The sequence below is a fragment of the Meleagris gallopavo genome, chromosome Z (genome assembly GCF_000146605.3).
Source record: "Meleagris gallopavo isolate NT-WF06-2002-E0010 breed Aviagen turkey brand Nicholas breeding stock chromosome Z, Turkey_5.1, whole genome shotgun sequence".
In the NCBI taxonomy this organism is placed as follows: Eukaryota; Metazoa; Chordata; class Aves; order Galliformes; family Phasianidae; genus Meleagris; species Meleagris gallopavo.
In genome coordinates, this window is record NC_015041.2 from 67,657,140 (window position 1) to 67,663,975 (window position 6,836).

The following is a 6,836-nucleotide window of genomic DNA, read 5'->3' on the forward strand; positions in this document are numbered from 1 at the left end:
GTTTGTTGAGGCGGGTGCTTTTCTTGCTGTGTCGTTGTCGTGTTCCCCCTTGCCAGTGTCTTCTTCCAAACCTTATTCTTGTAGATGGTGAGCCTTTCACAAATAAAAGTGTTGCTGTGACTCTCTCCCTGAAGTTCCATGTCCTTGACCTTTGCAGTAATAGGATCAGTGTGTATTTCTTTGTTCTGCTGTGGCTGTTGCCTGTCCTTAACAAAAACAGGTCAGAATACAAAGCAATTCTTCAGTGTGTTTCAAAGATAATGACTTCCTTCAGGTTGCTTGTCTTTTTGGGCAGCGACAGAAAAAAGATGTGTGGAATTATGCCATGAAGGAGTAATGAGTTGTATCAACCTGCAGTTGATGTCATTATATCAACAGACTTCTGTCCATCTGTGTGCAACACTGTGTTACTGGGGTCCTTTTCTATCCATTTAGAAGGACTACAGTAAAACATATGTATTGTTGTTAGTGATAAATCTACCGTGGCTTAAATGCTGCACCACTATACAATTAATGCCTAAATCACAGTTACAATGAGAAGTCCGCATCTTAATGATTAAATGTAGTTACTGAAAACTTTTCTACCTTGAACCTGGCAAAAAAATGCAGTTTCTATTGAGTGGCTTGATTGACATTTTTGTTTTGCCACTTTGCTTTTGTATGCTTTTTATTAGGAGAAAAGTAGCAAAGTAGAAATGGGGAGGTCTCTTTGCTTTTTTTAATGTCTGATCAGCTACAGAATTTAGGGAAGATCATTGCTCTTGTGATTTTATAGCAGATTTGGAAGGAAGAGATCATGATTCATGAAGGAACAGAAATTTGAACTTCTCAGTAGTATGACTCTAAGTAATTTAACGTAAGCATATAGATCACCTTAGTCTGAAGAGGAGCAGTTAACTCAGTTAACCTTTTGTCCTGATGTTTTAATCCATAATAAATATTCTTGGAGTAGCTGTTTGAAAATGGTAGTGGAAGTTTGATAAAATAACAACAAAATGGCATTGCGCTTTTCTTTGCGGATCACATACTTATTTGCAGATACTTCAGGTGAGCATCACAAGGGATGATGAGGCCTGGTGCCAATTTATATGAAGATGATGCTGTGTGGAAAGGCTCTTAGTGGGTTTGTATTTGCTGCATTTGCTTTTGTTTTGATTAACTTCTATTGTTGGTTCCCCCGAGCTTTTTTCTTAGTTTTGTTCTTTCTGAAGTGCATAGAAAGCATCCTGCTCTTGCTTTATCTACAGTTTGTATGTGCACTGGAAAAGCTGTAAAATTGCTAATAAGTCTTCCAAATAGCTTCCACATTAAAAAATCTCTTAGAAAACACATGCTGATTCATACAAGTTAGTTCTGACAAAATATAAATTTAATGTACGTTATGAACAGTAAGTATCAAATACTTAAATGCAATTTATAAGAAAGGCTCACTAACTTGGTTGACTAATCAAATGGAGGCTTGTTTAATTCAAGCTGATTTCTCTAACTGTGAAGAGAGAAAAGCTGAGCTTTAATCTTTGTGCACGTACTGAAAGTTCATGTCTTGCATTAAAACCTCTTAATTCTAGAATGTAAAATGTTAAGACATCACACTGAGCCGTAACATCTGGAAATTCTGGGGCGTAGGAGAATGTTCTAGGGCTTGAAAAGTTGCTGTGTTGAAGTTAATGAGAACACTTCCCTTCCTGTGAAAACAGAACTTGAGAACTCTGGGCAGATGTCTGAGCAGCAGCTTGTGTAAGCTGGTACAGTTCTTATTTCCTGGTCAGATATCTTCAATGCCCCTAAGCAGTACATTGATTCTTGAGTTTTCATTGTGCCAACACTATTGTAATGCCTCGTGGAATATCCCCCGTTAAATTCATGGTCACAGGGTGGTCTGTCTTTAGCTGCCACAGTTGCTCTCATCAATGAAAACAGCCACACTAAATTGGGCAAATGATCTGTGAGCCAAGACTATTTCCTGTGGTAGTCAGTGGTGTGTGTTATGTGAAGAGTGTTGCTGATGATTATTTCTGCTGGTGCTTATTTACAGTACACTCCTGGCTACTGTTTTTCATAGCTGAAGGACCAAGGTGCCTTATGTAAGGTATTGTAATATTAATAATCCTCCATGGATTTACGTAGTTTCCAAGTTTTCACCAAACCTCTCTCTTCTGTAAAGCAGGTGCCATATAAACACGTAGCACCTACTCATTTTAATTGATGTTTATATTTCACTTTTTTCTATTATTGGACAAATACATCAGGACACTTTAAAACAATGAGTGTGCAGTAGATATGGTAATCTATCAAGTACTGTTGTTTAGGTCAGGGTGTGTATGTAATCTCATTGACAGTTTAACAGTTTATGTCTAAGACCTGCAGTGTGTGTGTGTGGTTGGTTTTTTTTTTGTACAGGAGGCAAAATATTAAATACACATGCATCCAAATGTCTTTATTGTTGTGTGTTTAACAGAAACAGTTATGGTTTAAGTTGTAATGACCTTGGTGAAATATCTGACAGTTAAGTCCTTGAACACTGTACTGTATCTTCACAGAGGAGTAAGTCTGCATTCAGAATTAATTGGTGCAATTCTACTGAAAGTATGTCTTGCTCCTCAGTGTTAAATCCCGTCTGTGATGGAAGCATCTATTAGTTTATTCTGGTATGACTGTGTGCATCCTCCTTTCCACTAAACACCTCACTCTCCTACCTCTGTCTTTGTTCTGTTTAACCATGCAGTGATTTGTGAATTTCTATCTATGCTGTTTTAGTGAAAATGATCCAGCTTTCCTCAAATAACTGGAACAGTATGGCAGGTCTGCTTTTGTCAACCTGCTGTGTTTGGGCTAAAGGAGGCTTGGCAGAGTTCAGGCAGCTGTTTAATTTGATCTGTGGGAGACCCTATGATTGAGAAAATGGATGATGACCAAACATTTAGGGCTGTAACTTCAGCCAGCAGAAAATGTGAGAACTTGTTTTTGTGTTTTCCTACATCAGAGCTATAGAACTACTCATTTATTGACATGCCAGTTTAACTCACAATGGAAGGAAAGAGATTTGACCTTGTTACTGTTTGTAAGTTCAGAACAACCTGCCATTGTAGGTTGGAATGGGCCCATAGTCAGAAAGTTGCAGTGGCTGGGAGGGATTTCTGGAGATCATCCACTGTTCAATCCCCCTACTTAACTACAGCAGGTCCCTAGATAGTTTGTAAGTCTTCTCATCAGGAATCTGTTTGTTAGAGAAAAAGTAAAGCAGTAAAGCAGTACAGCAGTAAAGCAGTAAAGCAGTAAATCTTGAGTGTTCTGCATACCCAATGTCCCAATGTTTTGGCTGTTAGATGCTGCCCCTGTATTTCTTTCTGCTTAGGAGCCAGACAGCAGCTTCACAGGCATATATATTTCAGGAAATAAACAGGTTTGTGAGTCACTGTCATAAGGTAGGTTTAAAACTTGTGAACAACTATGCTGTCTATGTATGTCTTGTCAGTGAGTTGTTAGTCTCTGAGTTCAGTTTCTTTTCTGATACTCAGTTGTTCACTGCTTTGTGTATGTACTGGATTCTCTGTCAGCCTTTTTTAGACATTTTAGCTCTATATCATAGTCAGTAAAGGATGAAGTTGAGATGGAAGATTTGGAATAAGCTCTCTTAACTTCCAGCTGTAGCTTGATATTGGTATTGGTGTGGGTGCTGTTGTGTAGTGTTGGAAAGGCTGAACAGAATAGTTAGATCATTAAGCATTACAGATTCTAGTTCTGACAGGGCAGTGGCTTTCTGTGTCTTTGTAGTTCACTGAGAACAGCTGTCCTGTTGAAGATGGCTTTTGAGGATGACAAAATTTTGTTGCAAAACTGAGAAACAAGATGGTTCTGTATCCAACTTAATGTTCAGACAAGGAATCATCTTTAAGAAGCTTGTAGATGCTCTGATTCAAGTTCTCTCTGTTTCTAGATCTTTTTTCTTTTTTTAATATTAAGAAAGTATTTGACCCCATCCTTCATTTATCACATCTGAGGATGACAGCTGTTGAAAAATTCCAGAGAGCCATTGGAAGATTAATCAGCTGGGAAATATCAGCAATAGGCTGTTTGGAAGGAAAGACACTTTGCCCAGAAATCATCTTCAAAGTTAAACTTTAATATTTTCTATTCTTAAAAACAAAACTTGAGATTATGCAACACATACAAATTTTATGTTATGCTTATATAGTAAATAATTAATAGAATGTCTTTTTCACTGGAAATCTTTCTGAAAAGAGTCACTTCTAGATACTGTAAACTTTTATCAGTTTTAACAGCTGCATGAATAAGCTTTGTTTCTTGAACTTTCTGTGGTGCCTCTAGGGTTTGTCTGAGGGATCTCATTTAGGTAATATTCTCCACCTGTGCTTCATGGACACTTCCCCCCCTCCCCCACCTCCATCTTTCCATCCATTTATGTCTATTCCTACAGAGACTGTTTCCTTCAAAGTTGGAAGGCCTGGGTTAAGTCCTCTGGTTATCTTGCTGATTTGGACACGTAAGCATTTTCATATTATGCTGTGTGTGGATCAAGTTCAAGAGTTCAAGGTGTATTTTTTTTTTCTCTTCTAGGATTCCTTTTTGCAATTAGGAGCTAGATATAATGAAAAATAACTATCAGTAAGCAAAATAGCTACCTCAGATAATGCGAGGTAGATTAGGGGGATACCTTGAAAATGTAAATTATCTTCAGTGATTTTTTTTTCCATTCTTTAATCAGCAGCACAATTAAGAGATAAAGCTGGATACAACCTGCTGCATGCACCAAGTGTTCAGGGAGGCTTGGCATTTTACAGCTGTTTCTCATGGAGATGAGTTGGCAAAAATGAACTACATATGATTCTGCATCTGTGCTAGGGTGGAGTACCCACTTCAAGCTTAACCTCAGGTCTGCAAATATACAGTGGGGCTTTACTCAAAGCTGAGCATCAGCAAAACTATTTTGAAATAAGTAATCTGTAAGTTTGTTTTTTTGTGCAGAATTGCTTTTGTTGATATAACTTTGAATTGCTTGATTCTCACAGGGCTTTTCCTTGCTCTGCTGTGGTAGTTGAGGTGCACAGTCCTGGTGAATTTGTGGCTGAATCTGCACACAGAGATAGACTGTTTCTTCTGGATCATGTTACTTGGCAAGGGTCAACCCCTGAGTAATTTGAGAACACCCATGTAATGCAAACTATCTATACTATCATTTATAGAATAATGAAGTGTGTCAAGAGGTGAAGTTGTTTTTAAATTTCCTAGTTCATTTCCTCTGAATTAGTTATATCTTGTAATATAACTTAGGATGATGCTTTAAAGTATGAAGAAATATAACTTTATTATCTCGTAGTATTGTATTTCCTGTAGGATTTATTTTGGAATGGATGTAGTATGAGGTGAGAAGTATGTGTGTCCAGTGAACTGCTTGTAAGCTCACCCTCCTATGTGGAGTTCCCCACTGCTTCTGCACTGACCTTCCTTGTAGGCTCTAGGGAGTCCAGCAAGCACTTTGGAAGACTGCTCCTTTTGTTGCATATAACTTTGGGTTTTTGTGTTTGTTTCCCTGTATTTGGGCTTCTCAGGGAGTGGCAGCCTACAACAAAGGAATATAATCTATTGTTTGAATGAAACTGTTTCTCATTGCAGCAGTACAAGGTAATAGTGGATTAGGTAGGTAGTAGTAAATTAAATTTACATTTAAATGAATACAGTTTTTCTAATGTTCTTGTACTTTCTTTTACCTTCTTCTGACTTCAGTAGGCAAAAGCTTAATGCCTTTTCAAGTCAAGAGAGATTTCATATGTCCTGTGAAGAGCAATTTTGTGCTATTTTTGCATTTTTTTCTGTCAGGGCCTCTGCTGCTCCTTCCTTACTTGCTCTGACCAGAGTTTCAGATGTCTGTGTTTTGGATTGATTTAGGGTCCAGAGTCTTATTCTGTGCTGCTTGAAGTAAAACAACAGTTCTGTATGTTGTGTCAGAACATCAGCTTTTCTTATAGAGTCAGCTGTGAGGAATACCTCTCCCTCAGTCCTGATGGCTGTGCTACTGTGCAACACGTAATCTGGAGAGATTATTTCAGTGTTTTTGTATTGTTTTTCAGGGTTGTTGTTATTTTTAAAATCTTCTGGGTTGAAGTGTGACCTGAAGCCTTTCATATCTGCTTTGAATTGTTATCCTCAGCAAAAGTTAGGAAGCAAGCAATTGTATGGTTTACAGACACTCCTTGTGAAGTTCATGAGCAGATACGCTGTTGCTGTATACTCCTTAAGTAGATATCTTTGATAAAACTGCAGGAAGTGAGTTTTTCATGTTTTCTAGTACTATTGGAATAACTGTGGTTGATACTTACTGCGTAGGATTTGGTAATTGAAGTGCTGATCTTCATTTGAAAGTAATTTGTTTTCTGAGTAAGCTGTACATTTGGTATCCCAGCTTCAGTACTGATTCTGTTTTCCTGAGTGTTTTCCTTTTCACAAAGAAAATTCTAGGCCTCAGTGATTAAAAACAAACAAAAAAAGCACAAACTTGCAACTGTGGCAGGTATAGCTTACAGGTCAGTACAATGTTATCCTCTGCAGCAATAATCCCCTAATTCAGTCTGTTGTAAAGATACAAAAACTGCCTATGGCTACAAGCAGGGTTCAGTTCTTTTAGTGGCATTGAGTTCTAAAAATCTCTGAAAAAGTTGATATAGAGAACTTGAAGATATGGTTATTAGTTTTTTCTGCATTACACATCCAAATCTAAAAAAATATAAGCCTTATATTCTAAGTCTGAAAAGGAGCTCAGTAATCAAATTACGTTCAGCAATACTAATAATTTTATTATTGATACTTCTCTAGCAGCT